A 22,281-nucleotide genomic window follows, 5' to 3' on the forward strand; every position below is an offset into this window, starting at 1 on the left:
TTATGTCGTGCCTTTAATATAATGCTACATGCCAAGGCACTTCATAGGACTATTAAAAAACAAAGGATGACACTGAGCCACATAAAGAAATATTAGGTTAGATGGGCAAAAGCTTGGTTAAAGAAGTAGGTTTAAGGAGTGTCTTAAAGGAAAAAAGTGAGGTAGAGAGGCGGAGAGATGTAGGGAGGGAAATCCAGAGCTTGGGGCACAGCCACAAATGGTGGAACAATTATAATCGGGAATACACAAGAGGCCAGAATTAGAGGAGGGCAGATATCTCGAAGGGTTGTGGGGCTAGAGGAGATTACAGAGTTAGAGAGGGGCATGGAGGAATTTGGAAATAAGAATGAGAATTTTAAAGCCAAGACATTGCTTGACCGGAAGACAATATAAGTCAATGAGCACAAGGATTATAGGTGAACAGGACTCGGTGAAGTTAAGACATGGGCAGCTGAGTTTTGGAGGACATCAAGTTTACGGAGGGTAGAATATGGGACACAAGGTAAGGTTGTGTTGGAGTAGCCAGGTCTAGATGTAACAGACCTATGAATGAGGGTTTCAGCAGCAGATAAGCTGAAACAGGGGCGAAGTCAGGCAATGTTACGGAGGTGAAAGTAGGTGGTCTTATTGATCATATGAGTCTGAGGTCAGAAGCTCATCTCAGAATAAAACGTGACACCAAGGTTGTGAACAGACTGGCTTAACCTCAGACTGTTGCCAGGGAGAGGGATGGAGTCGGTAACTAGGGAACAATGTTTGGAGTGGGGCTGAAAACAATGGCTTTAGCCTTCCCAATATTTAACGGAAGAAAATTTCCGCTCACAAAGTATTGCAAGTCAGATAAGTGGTCTGATAATTTAGCAACAGTGGAGGAGTCAAGAGTGGTGGTGGTGAGGTAAAGCTGGTTGTTGTCAGTGTGCATGTGAAAATTAACTCTGTGCCTTTGAATTATGTGGCCAAGGGACAGCACATAGATGAGAAATAGGAGGGAGCTGAGGGGCATCCGAGATAACATGCAGGATCAGGAAGAGAACCCGTTGCAAGTGATTCTCTGGCTATGATTAGATAAATAAGAATGGAACCACATGAGAGCAGTCCCACCCATCTGGACAACAGTGGAAAAAATTTAGAGGAGGAAGGTGTGGTCATTCATGTCAAAGGATGTAGACAGGTTAGGAAGGATATGGGGTGAAAGTTTACCTTTGTCACAGTTACATAAGATGCCATTTGTGACTTTGATAAGAGCTGGTTTGGTATTGTGGCTGCATGTAAACCTGATTGGAGGGATTCAACCATGGAGTTCCAGGGACGATGGGAATGGATTTGGGAGATAACAACAGGTTCAAAAACTTTGGAGAGGAAAGTGAGGTTGAGGATGGGATGGTAGTTTGCAAGGACAGTGGGATCAAGGGGTTATTTTTTGAGGTGAGGGGTGATGATGGCAGATTTAAAGGAGAAAGGGACAACATCTGAAGGGAAAGAATCTATTAGCTAATATGGGAGCCAAGAGGGGAAGTTGGCTGATCAGCAGTTTAGTGGGAATAGGATTGAGGGAGCAGGAGACAAAAAGGGCATGTGGGGAAATAGGAGAGAAACCAGAGAAAGATGCAAGTTAGCGCTTGGGCAGAGTGGAGCATTAAAGGAAGTTGAGGCAGGCGGGCTAGTGGAAAGGAGTGACATGGCAGAAGCAGCTGATCAGATTATCTCAGTCTTAGAATCAAAGAAGTCCATGAGCTCCTTGCACCTGATGGGGGTAAGGGTGGAGGGGAGAGCAGTTTAATAAGATAGTTTGTGGAAGAGAAAGGAAACCAGGGGTTATCCATGTAATCCAGGATGACCCTGGAATAATGAGCAGGTTTAGCAGATGAGAGCAGGACTTGACAATGTTTCAAGTGGCCCTGCCAATTCTGGCAGTGGATGGCTAAACCAGTTGTCTGTCATATTCTTTCAAGTCTGCATCCTTTGGACTTAAGGGAGTGTGCTGGGGAGATGTCCAGGGTGAGAGAGAATAATGGTTTTATTGGGGACAAGGACATCAAAGGTGGAGATGAGAGTGTGATTGAGTAAATCGAAAGCTGCAGAAATGTTGTGGTGAACAGAGGGCCAAAGACTAGAAAGTTGGGATTTTGGAAATGCAGTTGTAAGTGAATTGGGGAATAGTTTTTTCCAAGGACGGATGCAGAAGGAGGTAGGGTTGGAGCAAGGTGGGTGAATATGGATGATACAAGGAAGTGATAAGAGGTGGCTTTATCTGTGAGTGATAAATGGGAGTGACAAGCCATGTAAGAAGGCAAGTTCAAGGGGATAGCTGTGAACATGGGTTGGGGAGTTTACATGGAGGGAGGATAGGAGGGCAGTGAACTCAGAGGAGAGAGAGCGTGATGAAAAGTCGTTCAGAGCAGAGGCTGAGAGGAAAGCAGTGAAGAAATCTTGGTGATAAAATTTTTATTGTACTTGGGAGGGTGGTACAGAATTATGATTTTGAAAGAGAGGTGAGAGGGATTGACTATGGTGAGATGTTCAAAGGAAGCGAATATGTGAGAGGGGTAGGGGGGAAGGCCAAAATATGATCTTGTGGTAAGTGCCACACTGCCACCACGCTGATCATGATGGGGTAAGTGATGGAAGATGTAGACAGGCAGGGAGGCTTCAATAAGGGGGAAGGTGTTATCACCCCTTAGCTTGGCTTTCATTAAGGATATTATGCCAATGTAATAATCCACAATATGTTCATGGATGGTAAGGACCTTGTTCACAAGTGCGTGGACATTCTGGAGGGTGATGTGCAGAGAGGTGGTGAGAGCTGATCTGCTGGCAGAGTCCACAGGGTCAGCATTGGGAGGGATGAGTTGGACATGAAGAAGATTGGTAAGGTCAGCCCCTAGCGTTTGCATTGAGCGGGAAGATTGACAGGAGAGTGGAATGGGGCCATTGGGGTTGCTGCTTCTAACGAGCAGCGCAGAGCACCTTGATAAGCCCCTCAAAGGTTGCTAAGAAAGGCACAGAGGGAAGCCTATCTGACAGTCAAGCCTGGGATGCTGGCAAGACAGCAGGAAGGTCGAGGAGTACTGGAGGGTTGGGGTAGGGAATTGGGAGGGCAGAGTACCTGAGAGTGGAGAAGTGAAAGGAGGTATGACAATAGTAGAGAGTCAAAGAGGGATAAAGAGAAAAGAAAGTAAAAAGAAAGAGCAAAAGTGGAAATAAACTGATGGGCTTGGGTCAGGAGCATTAAGAAAATGTGAGAATGAATTGACGCATAGAGAGCTCGGGTTACATTGGTCTAGTTACATAAAAACTAGGATGCATAAAAACACGATAGTAAATACGTGATGGGAAGGAGTCCAGAATTTAAGTCGGAGACCCACAGCAGAATACTGACTTAGGAAGGCTGGAGTCAGCATGAAGCATCAACGAACTGTTGTCCAAGTTAGGAGACAGGTTAAGTAAATGAAGTTTAGAAGCTGCTTGAAGGTAAAGTTTCGGACAGCATACTCATGGAAGTACTTTGCACAACTTCCGCTCCTGTCTCACCCTCAGCGACAGGTTGCCCTGCCGTGACCCATCTGAGCTCCATTCCCTCCTCCTCCATCAGTGTCACTATGGCAATGAAAGGCACTCCACCCCTGGTTCATTGACACTCCCTGGCATTCTGAGTGAGTTTCTCCTGCAAGCACAGACATGCATGGTGTCACTCCCATCTAATGGCCCATCTATGTAGGTTGCTCTGTGGCAGTGTAAATGTGCACCACCATGCCACTGGTATGGCATGGTGAGGCAGCCATTCAGCCACCCCAACGAAGCATTCACCCATCACTGACCATTGGGTTCGAATGCATGTGAATTGGGTGCCACAAAGTGGGCGTTGGTGCCTGGTGTTGCCCCATGTATGGGTCTATCACCTGGTTTCACACTTTGTGGGCACCTTTTATGCTGGGCTTCCAGTTTGCAGCTCTAAACGTCATTCACTTTTCTAGACCACAGCAGATCATTAAGTTTCTTTCTGCACTGTATCCATGTTCTTGCAATGACCCCTTAGCTGCTTATGATCTCTTAGCTCCAAACATGCCTTCTTGGTGAGGCTTGCTGGTCTCCCCTCCCGCCTGCTGGCAACAGGGCATCTCTCCTTTCTCTGACTGCCTGCAGGAGAGCCTCCAGAGAGATTTCACAGAATTGTGGAGCTACCCTTCCTTATGCTGAAGCCATTGCTCTGCTACCTCCATTGCTGCAGACTTCCTTGTTTTTTGCCATGCCTTCAGCCTGCCTGACTGCTGCACATGTGCCTTTAAAAATAGAGTCTCCATGCGAGCTGCTAGCACCATGACCCACCCACCACCAATAATTGGCTGGCTCCACTGCCTAAGGGCCCTTAATTGGCTCTTCATGTTAAAAACATGGAGCAAGCCCTGCTGCCCTCTCATGCATGCCACCAACCTGCATACAACCCCAACATCAGCTCATCCACCCAATTGGCAAAATTCAGACTGTTAACTCTGTTCCTTTCTCCAAAGATGCTGCTGGACCTGCTGAGCATTTCCAACATTTTCAGATAAAATGGACTGTTGGGTTTATATCACAATCCTATTATGTCTAGTAAATAGCATAACTACACATGTAGAGAACCTGTTTGATCCAATCAGTCTAATTTTCTATTATTTTCCATGTTAACAGTCCTCCTAATTTCATAAACCTATCCTGTCCATGCCAGGAATGAAGACGCTTTTTGAGAAGTGGGCCTCATTTATGTATAATTGTCAAGCTAACCAACCAAACCCACTTCCCAAAGCAGCTCGTCAGATTTAGGCCAGTGCAATATTAGCAGAGCTAAAGCCACTCCCCCCTGTCATTAGCAAGCTAAGCCCTGGGAGTAGGGTGCATTGGCCATATCGGAAGGGCATGGGCCTGAGATAACAATGGCCAGGATTTGCTGGAGTACTCCTTCTAACCATATCTTTTTGGGGTATCTTCTGCCTTACCACCAGTAAAACTTGTTGGCCTGTTTTTGGCACATGCTCTGCCCAATTGATTTCCAAAGTAGAGCCTTACGTATATTATGAGACTCAAATAATGTACATAATTTTAGTTTAGTATAAAAGCCCACCCAACATTAGGCTTCTTTAAAAATGGCAACAACCAGATGTTAATATAAACTGGATAGGAAGTCTACTGACCCCACTTTGAGGTTGTTAGTACCTCACTAATGACAATTTGGCCAAGTTAAAAGTAGTGCATTCCATAGCCTCACTGCCTAATTTTAAATATTTTTCTTGCTGTATGTCCTAACTCTCTTACGTATAATCTTATAACTATATCCCTTCATTGTATACCCCTCAGACAACTCAAACAACCTGTCTCTATCTATTCTGTCCCGTCCCTCTGTAATTTTAAATATCTCTGTCAAAACACACAGTAAATTCCTCTCTAGCCAAATAGACACAAATTTCAAGTTATTCTTCATATTAGTATTTGCACGCACCAAGTCACATCCTGGTGAATCTGTGTTATGTCATCTATCTGGCCTCAACATCCTTGCTATAGTGTGAAACCCAAACTAGACATAGTACTCCAATAGGTTCACCTTTATATCTCAACTTTCATATTCAACACCATGCCATATTCAGTTAATATTTTTGTGAGCTTATTCCACTTGAATGTCTGCTTTTGATATCTTGTGAACCAGAACTGAAAATCCCCTGCCATTCCACATCACCTAGCGTTAACCCATTCGAAACAGAATACAAAGAAAAACAAACAGTATCTCCTAAAACTTACTGTCATATTTTTCACCATTTCACCGTTTAACCAAAATCACCTTGCGGCTTCCTTTGATTCTCAGAATTATTTAATATGCCTACGAATTTAGTATGCACTTCAAATATGAACTCCACATCCTTTAGCTCTGAGAAGCTGCCCTTAACTCCTGCTATCTGCTTCTTCCCTTCTAACTAGTTTTTAATCCAGTTTTCTACCCTTTCATTAATTCTATTCTTCTTAAAGTAGCTAAGTCACCTGGTCCAGATGGCTTGCATCTAAAGCTGCTGAAGAAAATGGGGGTGGAGATAGTGGAAGTGGATAGTGGAAGCTGGAAGATTTTCCAATCTTCCTAGACACAGGGGAGGTGGCAGAGGATTGCAGAGTGGCAAAAATGACACCCTTATTCAAGAAAAGGTGTAAAGACAGTCCTAGCAACTATAGGCCAGTTAGTTGAACATCAATAGTGGGTAAAGTTTTAGAAACAAACACCAGGGTAAAAAATCAACAGGCACTTGGTGAAGTTTGAATTAATTAAGGAAAGCAAGCACAGATTGGGAAAAGGTAGTTCATGTTTCACCAATTGAATTTTTTGATAGAGCAACAGAGAAGATTGATGACGGCAATGCAATGGATGTTGTCTATATGGATTTAAGAAAGTGTTCGATAAAGTACCACATAAAAGACTGGTCAAAAAAATTGAGGCTCATGGAATAGGAGGGTCAGTGACCAATTGCATAAAAGATTAGCTTAAGGGCAGAAAACAGCAAGCCGTGGTAAATGATTATATTTCAGACTGCAGGATGGTAGACAGTGGTGTTCCCCAAGAGTCAGTGCCAGGATAGTGACTTTCTTTGCTAGATCTTGACTTTAAAATCTTGGAATACAGAGTGGAATTTCAAAATGTAATGGTGATACCAAGCTTGGAGAAGTGGCAAACAGTGAGGATGATACAAGTTGCCTGCAACATGACATAGAAAGGCTAGTAGAATGGACAGACAGGTGGCATTTAATATAGAAAAGTGTGAGATGATACATTTTGGCAAATGGGATAGGAAGAGGCAATATAGACTTAATGGCACCATTCTAAAGAGTGCTCAGGATCAGAGGGGCCTGGGGATGGGTTGGGGGGGGGATGTGCATTGACCTTTGAAGGTGGCAGGGCAGATTGAAAGAGTGGTTAGCAAAGCATTTGGGATCTTGGACTTCATAAATGGAGGCATTGAGTACAAAAGCAGGAAAGTTATGCTGAACCTTTATAAAGCTTTGTTTAGGTCTCAACTGGTGTATTGCATCCAGTTCTGGTCAACACACTTTAGGAAGGTTATGAGGGTCCTTGAGAGGGTGCAGAAGAGATTTAGCAGAATGGTTCCAGGGATGGGGGATTTTGGTTACAAGGTTAGGTTGGAAAAGTTGAGGTTGTTCTCCTTGAAGCAAAGGAGATTGAAGGGAGATTTGATAGAAGCATACAAGATTGTGACAGATTTGAAAAAGATAGGTAGGGAAAAGCTGTTCACATTAGCTGATGGCACAAGAACTAGGCAACACAGATTTAAGGTTTTAGGCAAGAGATGTAGGCCGGATGTGAGGAAGAACTTTTTCACGCAGTGTGTAATAATGACCTGGAACTCGCTGCCTATTAGGGTGGTGGAAGTGGAAACAATCAATGATTTCAAAAGGAAACTGATGGTACTTGAAGGAAATAAATCTGCAAGGCTGCAGGGATCGAGTGGGAGATTGGGACTGACTGGATTGCTTCATGGAGAGTCGGCATGGACCTAATAGGCTAAATAGCCTCATTCTGTGCCATAAATGACTCTATGACTTAGTCTTCTACAATAATGTCCTGTGTGGTACTTTATTAAAGGTTTCTTGAAAGTCTATGTACACCACATCCAATGCATTTACTTGATCCACCATATATGTCACCTCCTCAAAGAACTGTGTCAGGTTCAACAAGCCTATCAACTTATGAAAGCATTGGGCAGGAAACAACTAGCTGGTCCATCCAACACACCCCATATAGTTGTCATGTCTTTTGCATCCCATCAAGAGGCTCCTTAGCCTGGAGGTACCATGTGGCCTCTTGAAAGAGGTAGAAAACTAGAACCAAGGACAATTAAAGAAGAAAAAAATCTGGAAAATCCTCTCCAATCTCCATAGACAATAAAACATGCTCAGGAGATCTTTCTGAAATCTGTGTTGGCTCCTTCTAATTATTTTCTCTTCATCTAGGTATTTAGTAAATTCATGTATAATTAAAGATTTCCAAATCTTCCTCATCACAGATGTTAAACTAACTGGTCTGTAAACACCTAAATTAGCTTTGTCTCCTTTTCGAAAATAGGTATTATGTTAGCTATTCTCCAGTTCTCTTGTTTACACCCAGGTACGATACAGCTCCGAAATATAATTTCTAGAGTCTCTGCTTTTTTTTCTCATCCCATCTCCCTCAGGTTCCTTGAACGTAACGTATCAAATCCCATTTCTTTGCCATCCTTTAGCTTAACTAACTTCAATGCTTTCCTGTTATTTATTAAACCTTTCTTCTTAGGTCTAACAAGTTCAGGATTTACCTTCACACTATCTTTCTATTTTATTTATCATAACTAGATCTAGCAATGCTTTTCTGGTCATAGGCATTCAAACATGAAAGAGTCTTGCATACATTTTAAGAATTACATTTGTCCTTATCTATTTACTCCCTCCCCGTCTCCATAAATAATTAGTCACTTCCATAACATCTCCTACTTCAACCCCTGTCACTCCCCATAATTTTACAACCCCAATCCATATCATTTTCAGCTTAAGACTCAATTTGTCAAAATGTTATTTTTTAGCTAATCTCCACAGATTGTAATATATTCAGGAAACCACAGCCTATGCCTTCACGCATTCCAAGTCCCAAAATAAAACTTATTTTAGAACTAGCAATAATCTTATTTGGAAAATATTAAATACAAAAAAATTCTAAAACAAAATGTAACTATTGCCACAGAATATAATGACAATTTCTGCAAGTTTACATTTGTTCTCTTTAGTTACATATGCTATTACAAATATAAATTAAGACTAAAAATATCTGAGAATAGTGAAATTTCAGAGATTATAGTGTTTACTTTTCCTTTGTAGCATCACATTGCTTGGAAACTGTGATGTAACTTTGTATCTACTTGTCAGTGTAACATATATTCATTTTAAAATCATTCATTTTAAAATCATTCATTTTAAAATCACTCAGTAATTGTATGTGGCCTGGATTTTGAATAATTGTTTGAGCGTAAACATTCTTGCCATAAATAGAGCAGTTAGAAATTAATAAGTCATTTGCAATGCTGAAAATTAAACCCCATTTCAGCTATTATATATCTTTAAGAACATTTTAATATCATATAACATTTATTGACAGAGAGTAATTATTTCCCGTTATTTTGAAACTTATTACACTGCCGGCTCTCCAAACTTGACAACAGAATACAACTGCAATAGCAAGATTAATTCCAAGATCAATAGATTATCATATCATTAGTCTACATATCCACCACAATTCATAAAATTTAAATATAATTAACAATAACTTAAGCCTTGGAACAACAGCTAGCCAATTTCTATTTTAGGAGATCAATGAAAATATCAAATAAATAATAAATATAGAGAATAAAATTCTATGGTTGCATTTTAGATGTTGCAGCTATCACAGTTGACGTTAAATGAAGCACACAGACTGGCTGTGGGTAAAAGAAGGTGTTAATATCCCAGAGTTTATTACATTTGAGATGATAAAGGAGTAATGGATGAGGTAACTGCAATATGAGGCTAAGTCAATTTAGGAAAATCTTACAATGTGTCATATAAAAAGTTAAAGAGGTTATCAGTTTATTTTTCATAACTCCAAAAGCAAGTTATGTTTGTTTTAATGCTATTGGCTAGATGGACTACAGGATTAAGGCAAGAATATGTGGACAGTCAGATCCATAGACTTTATTTTTCCATGAACTCTTAATATGCATGCACTGTCCTTATCTAATGACCAGTTGTTTTACAGAAATTAGAAATTTATTATGCAGACAAAAAGCTTTTGTTGATAAAAAAAATTAAAAACACTATGTAATTGCACAATGGAGTCATGAGAAGGAAAAAGAGAGGCAGTAGAAGCTATGATGGCTGTTATGAACAGGCGGGGGTGGTTAAATTAAACAGCCCTGATTTCTTCTCTCACCATCTGTTCGAAAACAGAAAGGTGTTTTGATTTTGATTTCCCCCTTTATAAATGGTGGCATGTTTCCCAACCCCTCGATTTTGGTGTGATCCAATTTCTATTAGTAACCCCACAGCAAACTCATAATAGGATGAACTCAAAGAGTTAGTTTATTTGCACACACTCAAAATGCAGGAGGTGGGTCACCACATAGCCCCCTATTCACTCATACAACAAAAGAAAGAAAGAGAAAAGATTTACAGGGCAAAGACCACAGAGAAAAGAATTATTGTTTCACATGAGCCCAGAGTCCATAATCAAAGTTCAATGAGGTGTTCCTTCACAGAAGTTGGCAGGTTGAAAGCTGATGCTGTATAGTTCACTTTTCCAGTAGAGTTGACTTCCATGATGAGGTAGACACGTGGAGATGAATCAGTCTTGTAGGCGATGGTACAGAAGTTCCAGCAGAAACAGTGTAGATGAGGCCAGACATTCAAACCTGGACAGAGCCCCTTTTCTGTGCTGCTGCTTGTACATGGTAAAAATGCCAGACTGGCTTTTGCGGTACAGCAAGGCAATATAACTGGTTCCACCAGCTAGAGGCTCATATCACATGGCTCCCATCTCTTCACAGTGTTTTTGACAAAGGGTATCTCCTGTCTGGGTTCCCAAGATGGTTAAATGTTCCAACCATTAATACTTGAAAGGAAGGTTGTGGGATCCTTTGTCCTAGGAGACAAATAGGCTCCAGTTGGCCAGGCCTGGTAGGTGGCCTTTGTATAGTTTTAAAAAAAATTTGGTTTCTGCAGCCCACAGGGAGTCATGGGTGCGTCTTCAGAGATAACGAGGTGTAAGTTTCTGAAAAACTGCCAGATAGCTCCTTTTGTTCAAGGGTCACAGACAGACACAGCTTCAGCCATTTTAAAAGGGCCTTTGCCCAGTTTTTAAAGTTTAGAAATTAGCCATGAGGATACCTATATATATTTTATAAAAATATATAGTGTGAGGTCTCAGTACCCTGACAATGGTGCAAACATGTGGCCAAAAATATGTCAGCAATCCAGTGCTTTTGTAGATAAAACTGCCAGCTTTTTCACACATATCATTTGTAAGATGTTCAAAACCATTTACTCCAATAAGCAATTTCATGAACAACAATACACCAATAGCTGTTAAAAGGTTATGAGGGGATTTGAAAGAGATGTTCAAGATTAAGAGCAGTTTCGACAGAGTAGATAGGGAAAGCCATTTCCATTGGCAGAAGGGTCAAAAAACAGAGGACACAGATTTAAGAGAATTGGCTAAAGAAGTGAGATGGAGGGGATCATAGGAAAGAGAGAAGGGGAATTTTGAGAGAAAAAGAATTCTCATCTCCGTCTTAAAAGGGAAACCTCTTATTCTTAAACTGTGTCTCTTAAATCACTCCCACAAGTGGAAATATCCTCCCAGTATCCACCCTATCCAGTCCCCTCAGGATCTTATATGTTTCAATAAAATTATTTTGTTAGTTTTTTTCATTTATTTTTGTTTTTATTTTTCATTTGTTAGTTTCCAATTCTACAGAAAGGTATTAAACGTAAGCATGTGCGTTTCAGAAGCGGATTCACTGCTGATTGACAATATAAGATATCAGGTCAGATGACCAAAAACCTGGTCAAAAGGTTAAGTACTTTGGCTGCTTGATGACTTGCAGCTAGTTTCAGATTTTGGTTCTCAAACTGCTGACAACTGATGGTACTGGAGTAATAATGGCACTGAAATCAGCTTCATTACATGACTACCGGGTTAACATTTCTCAGGCCCACCAGTCTAATTTTGATGGGGGAGGTTATTATGATACAATGGGAAGTTGATAGTGGCCATTGAGTTTTGATTTGCCCTTTTGCCCGGTGTGAAACATGGATACAGGCAGTCTGGAAACTCTATAGTCTTTAGGTGATGGCCCATCCTTAAACACTGAGATGTATGAATTCCACAGGTGGCTGTGAGATAACCTCAACTATGTCCATATTTAATTGGGCATTTGCCGGAGACTTGATACTGTCTGTAGTCCAGATGTCAAAATTCTCATGATTTGCAGCAGCCATCTTGACAGCTTGTTTGTGTCCAATTTTTAAAGTATTGACTGAAAGTTCATAATATGACATGCCTTTACTGGGCATGATACAGAACTGGTGTCAGCAAATGTTACAGAGGTGGAAGTGGAGGTGGAAGTAGTCGTGGAAGTAGAAGTCTTGATGACGGTCCGGATACATGGTCAGAACCCATCTCATGGTCAAATAAGGGACCAAGGTTGTGAATGGTCTGGTTCAGCCTCAGCTAGTGGAGGGTGATGACCAAGCAATGGGTTTTGTGGTCGGAACCAAAGACAATGACTTCACAGACTAATCTACGTGATCATTTGCCTGATCCAGAGAGATCCAGAGCAGAGAGGAGTCCTAATGGGAAAAGGAAATCTAATATGCTTTCATGGCTGCCAAAATGGACTAAAAGAACAGTTGTTGAGGAATGCAACAATGAGCTGCAAAGGAAAAAGGAAATGATCCACAGATGGAAATGGACAATTACATAGGACCATGTAGTGAAGATGGACAATTTGTACATGAGAACATGATTTGTTTAAAAACATGGATGACTTGCAAATAAAAACAAAGGAACTGGAATGAATGCAGAGTGATAGAGGAGGAAGTTTTCCAATTTCAACCAGGGTGACCCAAATAGAATGTCAGTATCCTGAATTATGCTGGAAATCATCAATTCTCTATTTACACCAAGGAAAGATTAATGGAAATGTCATAGTGAACAGCACAATTGGGCCACCTCATAAGTACTATTTCAAGTATACTGTCCACTATTTAACCCAAAGCTGCAATAAAACTGTTCCAATAGTTCAAGCAATTAGAACCAGTGATAAGCTTGGCTGGAGCTAGATATCTCTGGTGAAATAAACATGTGGCGCTTGCACCAAAAACTCAGTTTGAGAACGAATGCAATTCCAATGGTTAGGGTAACTGGGCATAGATAAACTAATTCAGTGTGTAGAACTTAATTATTGTGCTTTCTTCATCCAATGTGCAGGATTACAGGGAAAATGCAGGAGATTGGCACTAAGTTAAAATGCTCAGAGAGCTGGTGCAGACATGATGGGCCGAATGGCCTCCTTCTACACCATAACAATTCTGTGATTCTGTGATTCTTTGGAAGCTTAGATCCTACAGAATTATAAGATTTCAAGGTCTTAATCACTGTTCCAGAGGGACCGTTAAGTTACAAAAACTATGGAGAAAATATTCCTGAAAAAGCAGACAAGATAACCTGTGCAATGGTTAAGGATTCCTGGAGTTGTATCAAAAAGAAGTTTTATACAATAGTGATAATAAAAACAGAAAATGCTGGAAAAACTCAGCAAGCCTGGCAGCATCTGTGGAGAGACAAACAGAGGGCGGAATTTTCCAAGCCTGCTGGCGGTGGGAGTGATAGGCGGCATGCATGGAAAATATGGCGCGACCTGCTTCATGATGGCTTGAAGGCAGGTCGCGATTGTCCACTCAGCCTGCCAATGGCAGGCCGCGTTTCCCGCCATCGGTTGGCGGGGAGCTAATTGTAATACATCAGTATATAATCAAAAGACCATCCCCCCAGGCTCTTGGAACCCATCGTATCGTTTGTCCACGTTGGCGGGAAAGCACGCCGACGTGTTTCACAACAGGTAACATGCACTTGGCGGCCTTCACTTTGGGGGAATTGAGATGAGTGAGCAGCAGCGTTCTCCACAGTTCACCTGTTGTTTACATGCATCAGGGGCACTGGGGGGGCAGAGGCTACTGATGCCTGGCCCCGAAGGCACCTGCTGAGGGCAGGGGCGGTGTCTGGGGGCAAGTATTGGCCAGCCTCGGAGGTGACTGTTGTTGGTGAGGTGAGGGGGTGGGTGGGGGGGTGTAAGTGCTGCCCTGGCGCTGCATTCCACACACATACAATCGAGGTGGGGGGCAGGGTAAGCGAGGTAAGTAGCCACGCATTAGAGGCACCTGTATAAACTGGCCATGCCCCTGTGACTGAGACAGATCAGGCACAGCCACAGTGATATGATTGGGGTCGGGCTCCTAGCCTGCCCACCCATGCAAGCAATGTGGAAGCACCAAAGATCCACCAAGTGCTCCATACCTTACACCCCCACCACCCAGCCCCCCGATCCCTCCCCCTCTTCCCCCACCCCCACAAACACCCTCCACCCCCCAGCATAGACTTTGAGTCTGCCATCACTTTATTGGACCGCGGAGCAGTTGGGCTGCATATGTTGTACAATCTCTTCGCCAACGCTGGCCACGTCACTGCTGGAGGCGCTCACAGTCCCTTGCAATCTCAGCATCCCGGTTTGGACCAGTGTCCCTATGTCGCAGGTTGACAGGGCAGCCACGCAGCGCACTCACCTCTGGCTGTCCGAGGGGTGACCAGCACTTTCTGGGAAGCGTTAAGGGTGGTCACACAGGGCCAGGAAAGGTGCTAAGTACAGCCATCTCTCTCTCTTTCATACTGCAGGAGGACCATGTCAGGATCATGGATCCTGGTGACTTAGTTGTATGCCTGAAGGCCTACAGAGGCCAGAGAAGATGGAGGACAGAGTAACTGAGGCACCTGGCCACACAAAGGCGGGAGCAGCAACCTCATGAAGAAGGGGCAGCAGGGGCTCCCATACGTGCTGCCCAGGAACAACGGCGAGCCGTGGCTGGTTGGCGCCTAGCGACACCCAGGGTCTATAGACGCCATCTGCCATTCCTGCAGATGACTGAGAACCAGCGTTGCTGATGACTGTGCATGTCTAGGGCCCTGGTGGCTCACATCTGCCACGTACTGCAGGACTTGGCGCCAAGGGCTCCTTTCAGGGTTCCACAGGTGACCTCTGTGGAATTTCACAAGCTGCCACCCATACATGCAGCCATGAAGCCATGGATACCATCTTCTCCATGGCACACAACTTTGTGCATTTCGCCTGAGACCAGGACATCCAGGATGCAAGGGCCAATGGATTCGCTCTGATCTTGGGATTCCCACAGGTGCAGCGTGCGATTGACTGCATTCATGTGGTGCTCAGGTCTCCATCGCTACACTCAGTGAACTTCAACAACCACAAGGGCTTCCATTCACTGAATGTGCAGCTGGTATGCGAATGCGACCACCAGAAACACATCCTGCAGATGTGCGCACGGTTTTCAGGGAGTATACATGACACCTACATCCTGAGTTGCTTGCAGATCCCTGCAGTCTTCCAGGGTCCACAGAGGCTGCAGGGTTGGCTCCCTGGGGACAAAGGCTACCCGGAGAGGCAGTGTCTGATGACATCCATGCAGTGGCCTCAGACTGCAGCAGAGCAGCGCTATAATGAGGCTCATGCAGCAGCTTGCAACTTGGTGGAGCAGACCATCGGGATGCTGAAGATGCGGTTCCAGTGCCAGTTGTCATCTGCTACGCCCTTTAAAACCTAGCGCTGCAACGGGGAGACGAACTGGCTGAGGAGGAGATGGAGGATCTGGAGGTCTCCTCTGATGAGGAAGACGCTGATGGGGATGAGGGTGAGGGGGCCCTCGATGGTGACAATGACGGGATGAGGCTCTCGCACTGGCTAGACGAGGCAGGCATGCTTGGGAGGCCCTCATAGCTGCCAGTTTTGTGGAGGATGATGAGGACATGTAGTGAGGTGTCCCCATAGATCCTCACATCGCAGTTGTGAATGTTTGACTCCAGTCTGGCTTAAGGCAGCGCCAATACCCTCTGTGAGAATGCTCCTATCATGGAGATGCAGTGGAGGCCCTAATAATCTCTCGATCGCAGAAGGATGATGACAACATGCAGTGAGGACATTCCATAGATCTTCACATAGCCTCTGAGAATGCCTGACTCCTGTCTGGCTGAGGGCAGCTTGATTGTGCTGCATGATCAGGGCCATCTCAGAGATTCAGCCTTGAAACTTTAGACGCATCTGATGCTGTGTCTGCCTTCAGCACCTGAGCTCTTCAGGAGCTGGTGCACAGCATCAGTGGTCACAGACAACCCTTCTTGATGTTCCCTAGCTTGCCTTTGTAGCTCCAGCAACTGTGACATGACCAAGTCCAGAGGCTTGTCATCTGACCCGGACTCAGCAATGTTCTTGCCTCCAGCAGTCCTCTGAGTGCCGGGACCTGGGAAGCCCCTGCCCCCACCTGATGTTGATCAGAAAGTGCGATGTGTTCAGTAGATTGTGACCCCAATGTTACTCTAAAGCTAGGCCCCACCAAGATGTGTGTCTCGGCACTGGTGGAGGGTGCACTATGACGGGACTTCAGGGAGGGTGCCTTCAGATTCGTCTTCAGAGGTTCCTTCGGAGCTTGATTGGAGGCCCTCGGTCATGAACTCTGTCGGCTGTTTGGCAGATGTGCCTGCAAAAGCAAGGGGAGATAATTAATGCATGGCAGTGGCCTGTGAAAGAGGACACATCACTCACGGCATGGTTGTCCGATGGATGTTGCACTGCTGGATCCACACTTGGTAGAGCAGTGTCGACCTCACCATCAGCACAGGACCGGTTCCGGTCATCGCCAGCCAGCTGGATAGCTCTGTTTTCGAATTCTGTCAGAACTTTGATCTCCAGCATCCCTCCACCTGTCTGCGACCTTTCCCTCCTGTTGTGTGCCAGTTTGTCCTGCATGGATAGAGATGGGGACAGTGTACCAGGACGCCTGCCGGGCCAGATGATAAGTATGCCTGGCCTTTGTGGGTGGTTAGTGGTCCCATGGACGGGATGAGGACAATGATGGCGTGTGTGTGTGTGTGGGTGAGAAAGAGTGAATGGTGATGTCCCTTGCACTGGCAGTGAGTGAGGGCCCTGTGGATGTGTGATGGGTCTGTGAGTGTGTGAGTTGAGAGTGTTGAAAAGACTGACTTACCCTGGCGGAACGGAAGAGATCATTCACCCTTTTGCGGCACTGGGTGACTGTCCTTCTCTGCAGGGCGTTTGCGCTGACCACTGCTGTCATCACCTCCCAAGCCAGGTTGGTGACTTTGCTGCCCATCCTGTGGCCAAAGCGGAAGTACAGCACATCCTGGCGGGCTTCCACGGCATCCAGTAGTCGCTCGAGGGACCCGTCGTTGAAGCGGGGGGCTGCAGTCATTTGCCCTTTGCTGGCAATGTCTCCTGGGCAGCGGTGGTGAGCTGGTGGCAATGAGTGCTTTGCTGGTGGCTTCCTTTTAAAGATGATGGCCAGCATGATGCAACAGCGCGGTGATGGCAGGCAGGCGAATGAGAACCTGCTCACCATGGAAACGGCTTCTTTTGTGGGAATGAATAAATAATGAGGCAGGCTTGGGACAATACGGTGTGAAAACCCACCATTTTACCCTACCCACCATAAAACTCCATTTTACCCACCCGCTACCACACAGTGCAATTTTAGGAAAATCCCACCCAGAGTTAACGTTTCCAGTCTGTATGACTTTTCTTCAATAGTGACGTTCTGCGAAAATTAAAAAAGTTGCATTAGGAACATTAAGAGTTTGCTACTCGGAAACTGAAAGTCGTGCCACATCTTTTATGGTTGCAAATGAAACGGTAACAGAAAAAAATATGGCACTATTTGGGGAAAAGGGGAGTTATTACATACACTCTCAAAGAGTGAAGCAGCCATCTCAACAAAACCAGCAGGAGCAAACTATAAGTATTGCTCCAGAAAATTGGCAAGTCTACAAAGAACCATTGTCTCCTTAATGACTGGATATATTCTTACCAACAGCAAAGGCACACTGTAATTTTCATTATATGTCTGTAAAATCTTATCCATTTTTTAATTTTGAGTGACAATAGAGTAACTGTACTGTAATGATCCATTACAGAATATGACAGAACTGTATAAAAATGAACTCTTTGTTGACACATGGTTAACCACCTGATCCTCCTCCATTGCTTCTCCACAGTTGTCCAGCTAAGCAGGACTGCTCTCACCTGGTTCCATTCTTACCTACCTAATCATAGCCAGTGTATCACTTGCTACAGCTTCTCTTTCCACTCCCATACCATTACTTCTGATGTCCCCCAATGGCTCACTCCTATTTCTCATTGACCTGTTGCCTCCTCTCCGACATCATCTAAAATCGCAGCATTAATTTTCACAGGTATATGCTCGACCTCATCACCAGCTCTCTCAACTCTTCCACTGTTGCTAAATTATTAGACTGCATATCTGACATCTTTTACTGAGTGAGCAGAAATTTCGTCCAATTGAGTATCAGTTAGACTGTAGCCGTTGTTTTCTATGCCCACTGCAAACTCCGTTTCCTAGCTATCAACTCCATCCCTCTCCATGGCAATAGTCTGACACTAAACCAGTCTGTTCAAAGCCTTGGTGTCACATTTGACCCTGAGATGAGCTTCTACCCCAAATCCACACTGTCACCAAGACTGCCTATTTTCACCTCCGTAACATCACAGCCTTCACTCCTGTCTCAGCTTGTCTGCTTCTGAAATCCTCCTTCATGCCTTTGTTACCTCTAGGGCCATATCTTCTATGCGGGGGGCGGGGCCTGCTCGCTGACACATAAAATGATGTGGGGTGACGTCGGGTGTGTGTCCCGACATCACCCTGCGTCATTTAGATTTTCAGTTCGGCGGGCGCACAGCTGACTGCACCCTCTCTGATTAGTACTTGCAGTTTTCAAGCATTACATAAGCTTTTTTTTCATTTGTTCATGGGATGTGGGCATCGCTGACAAGGCCAGCAATTATTGCTCACCCTCAACCACCCCTGGTCAGAGGGCAGTTACAAGTCACATGTAGGCAGACCCCTCCCCTGCCAAAGGGAGGCTAGTGAACCAGATGGGTTTATACAACAATCGGCAATGGTTTCATGGCCTTTTAATTCCAGATTTTTATTGAATCCAAATTTCACCACCCACTGTGGTGGGATTCGAACCCAGGTCCCCAAAGCACTACACTGGGTCCCCAGAATACCAATCCAGCGATTATAGTACTACCTTCTCCCGTTCCCCTTTTTTAAAGCCTACTGCACCTGGTATTCCCAGGCAGTCTCCCATTCAAGTACTAACCAGGCCTGAATCTGCTTAGCTTCTGAAATCAGACAAGATAGGGCATTTTCAGATTAGTGTGCCTGTAGGCAAAGAGTTTGGTTAAATTGGCTGAAAAGGTGGATTTTCTAGCAGCCGTGGGTTTCAAACCCATTCCTCCATAGAGACTGGAGCCTAAATCCAATGCCTTAGACCACTCGACCACACTACCACTGCGAAAGGTACTTTTAAACCAACCTCTGCCATGACTCAGCTTTGAACTGGTTGCTATGGCCACAAGGCAGAGAAGTAACCACTATATTATCATGGTGCCATAAACCAAATGTGCATGTGCATTTAAATTGGCATTTGTTAGACAGAAGAGAGCATTCAAAGTGACCCAATGGGAAACCACCTATAACTTTGGCAATAGTGGGATTCAAGCTCATGTCTCCACAAAGACAAGGATCTGACACTGGCAGCTTAGACCACTCAGCCACGCTACCACAAAAAAAAGCCTACTTCACCTGGCACTCCATCCAAGTACTAAACAGGCCTGGGTCTGCTTAGCTTCCAAGATCAGACGCTTCCAGACTAATATGTCCGTAGGCAAAGTCAGCACCTCCAACAATGCAGCTCTCTGTCAGCCCTGCACTGGTGTGTCAGCTTTGACGTTTATGCTCAAGCCCTAGAGTGAAACTTGGACCTACAAACTTCTGACTCAAAGGCAAGAGTGCTACCCACTGAGCCACAGCTGCATGTGCTTCCCTAAATATCCCTGGATACATCTCATCCGGTCCTGGTGCTTTATTAACTTTACCAACAGACAGCCTATCTGATATTCCCTTATTATCAATTTTAAACCCTTCAAGTGTCTGAATTACAACCTCTTTCATCATGACCTAGGCAGCATCTTCTTCCCTGGTAAAGGCAAATACAAAGTATTCATTTAATAACTCAGCTATGCCGCGGCCTCCATCTTTAAGTCCCCATTTTGGTCCCTAATTGAAGAATTTGGGGCTTTCTGCCTGTGCTGCAATAAAAGCTGAGACATTGACCACAATAATCTGCATCACAAGTGCCATCATGGAGTTAGCCACCACTTCCACGCTGGGAAGGATAGTTTGTTGTCACCTCTGCAAAAGGCAAGATCATAGATGAGCTCTTCTGACAAGTACTCAGATGAGGACATTGATGGGAAGGATGGGCTCCAAGTTCTGCGCAAAGCCCTGTGCCAATTTGGAGCTGGGCTCCTCCATGCTCCTTGACAGTGACAACAGGCCCTGTGGCAGACCTATCAATGCACCAAACATTTCAGTGTGCATACCCATCAGTGTTCTCCTGTATGCCATCCCGTTTAAGTCTTCATCTGAGCACTGAGCACAATGCATTAGGGACCATGTCCTCCGGGGAGATGGACAACAAACTACCCTTTCTCCACGATCTGGCCCACTCATGCCCATGACCCAGTACTATACCCGAAAGTTCACCCAGCTATTATCTGAGCTGGTAGCTGTGGTTGTCAGATCAAGTAATGGCGTTCTTCATTAGAGGTTTGGTGTGACTTTCACCCATCATGATGAGACTGTACTTGCTGGCAGTTCCTGGGCATCACAAAATGGAAATCAGAAAGGGAGAGTTGGGCTGAAGGAAGTAGGGAATGGGGAGGGCAGTGTTAGATGCTCCATGGTCACACTATCTGCAACATTCACTTCATGCCAAATAGCAGAATGAGGGTGAGGTGGGATTTATAAGACAGGAACATACCCTCATCCTGAATGCCCTTGACAATGCTGGATGCAACAGCCTTAGTCACAGCCAGCCCCATGATGCAGAACACTGTCTCCTTCAGAAGGCTCAGGAGATACAGACACGCCTGTCTCCTGACAGTTCTCTGCTGCTCTCTGCGGTTATCCTGCAAGATAGAGAGAGGAATGCCAGTGAGTGTGGCGCAATGTGTTTAAGTAATGTGTAGCTGAATAGCTGGAGCTGTTTTGAAACAGTAAGAGGTGGGTGTGAGTCTGGCAACATTGGTAAGTGTGTGAGGGTGAAGTGGAATCTCTGAATGAGCCCTGGTTGCTGATGGGTGAATGAGGGTCTGTGGTGCATTAAGTAGCAAGAGATGTTGGTGGTGCAATGGGTCCTTTGAAGATGCTTTCTCTGATTTTGACCACCCATGTGAGGTCATTGAACTTTTTCTGGCACTGCAGCCAGGTCCTCAGGACCAGACTCCAGGAATTAACCTCCCTAGCCATCTACTTCCTTTCCCTTCCTAGGGTGACCTTTTAGGGCCCTCCTACCCCTGTGGAAACAAAGCGTCTCTCCTACTTTCCACCTCCCTCATTAAGGCCTTCAGTATCTGAAAACATGGTGATCCATCTGATGTGCTTTACCTTCCAGCGACTGTTGCAGCATCTTTTGTTTCATGAGTGCAGCTCTCCTTTAAGAGGGGAAGACTGCTAATACCTGGCCCCCTGTTGAGTGTGCAGCAGTCAGCAGTGCATTTCATAATGGATTGCGTTTTGATGAACAGGCAACACGAAGCTTGCATGCTGTCTATGTCAATGAAACCAAGCACAGGATAATAATTCCTCGCAATCTCCAAGCCCTAAAACTTGCTTACCAAATATTTTCCCAGAATGTTTTAACTTTACAGCCTTTGCTAGTTAATCCTATCCCAAGAAATACTTCTGTCATGGCCATGAACACAAACTTTTAGAAAATAGAAATTTGATGTCCAGCATTATAATGAAATGAGAATACCTTAATGAAACATCACAGAGTCTATACAGGTTTCAAACATTGCCACATATAACCATCGTGCAGCAGGAAAAATTCTGTATCCAGTAGAGTGGAGAAGTATCTGATGAATATAATATCTGATCACATCTCTTTTCATCAGGAGAACAAACAAGGCAGGCACCATAAAGCTTTCCAACTTGCATTTTGTTACAATCCCCATGAAGACCGATCATTTTTAAAAAGAGACTTGAACTTCCAGTTGATAGCTGAAAGAAAGAATGACATGACAAGATTTCACTTTTAAAACTTTTACTGTAACAGTTGACTGAAAGCACTAGTTGTAGGCAATTTATACTTTAAATTGCAGAGAGGAACATTCCCCTATTATTATTACTACACATTGCACTCTCCACAAAATTACAGTCCTTACAACAAACAGTGGGCAGTTGCTACCAGCTTCTAATGGGTTCCCGCATCCCCACTTTAATGAGTAGTTACTTTGAATGACCATTTCCTGGTGTTTTCTTCAGTTTTCATAGAGTTTCTTAAAACAACCACCAGCA

General features: G+C 44.3%; 1 pseudogene; it reads right to left on the reverse strand.

Annotated features, from left to right (window-relative positions):
- Positions 1 to 18,969: 18,969 nt before the first annotated feature.
- Positions 18,970 to 19,088, reverse strand: LOC144687022 (5S ribosomal RNA; annotated as a pseudogene).
- Between the last annotated feature and the right edge of the window lie 3,193 nt (positions 19,089 to 22,281).

Source organism: Cetorhinus maximus, chromosome 11 (genome assembly GCF_964194155.1).
Source record: "Cetorhinus maximus chromosome 11, sCetMax3.hap1.1, whole genome shotgun sequence".
NCBI classification, from domain to species: domain Eukaryota; kingdom Metazoa; phylum Chordata; class Chondrichthyes; order Lamniformes; family Cetorhinidae; genus Cetorhinus; species Cetorhinus maximus.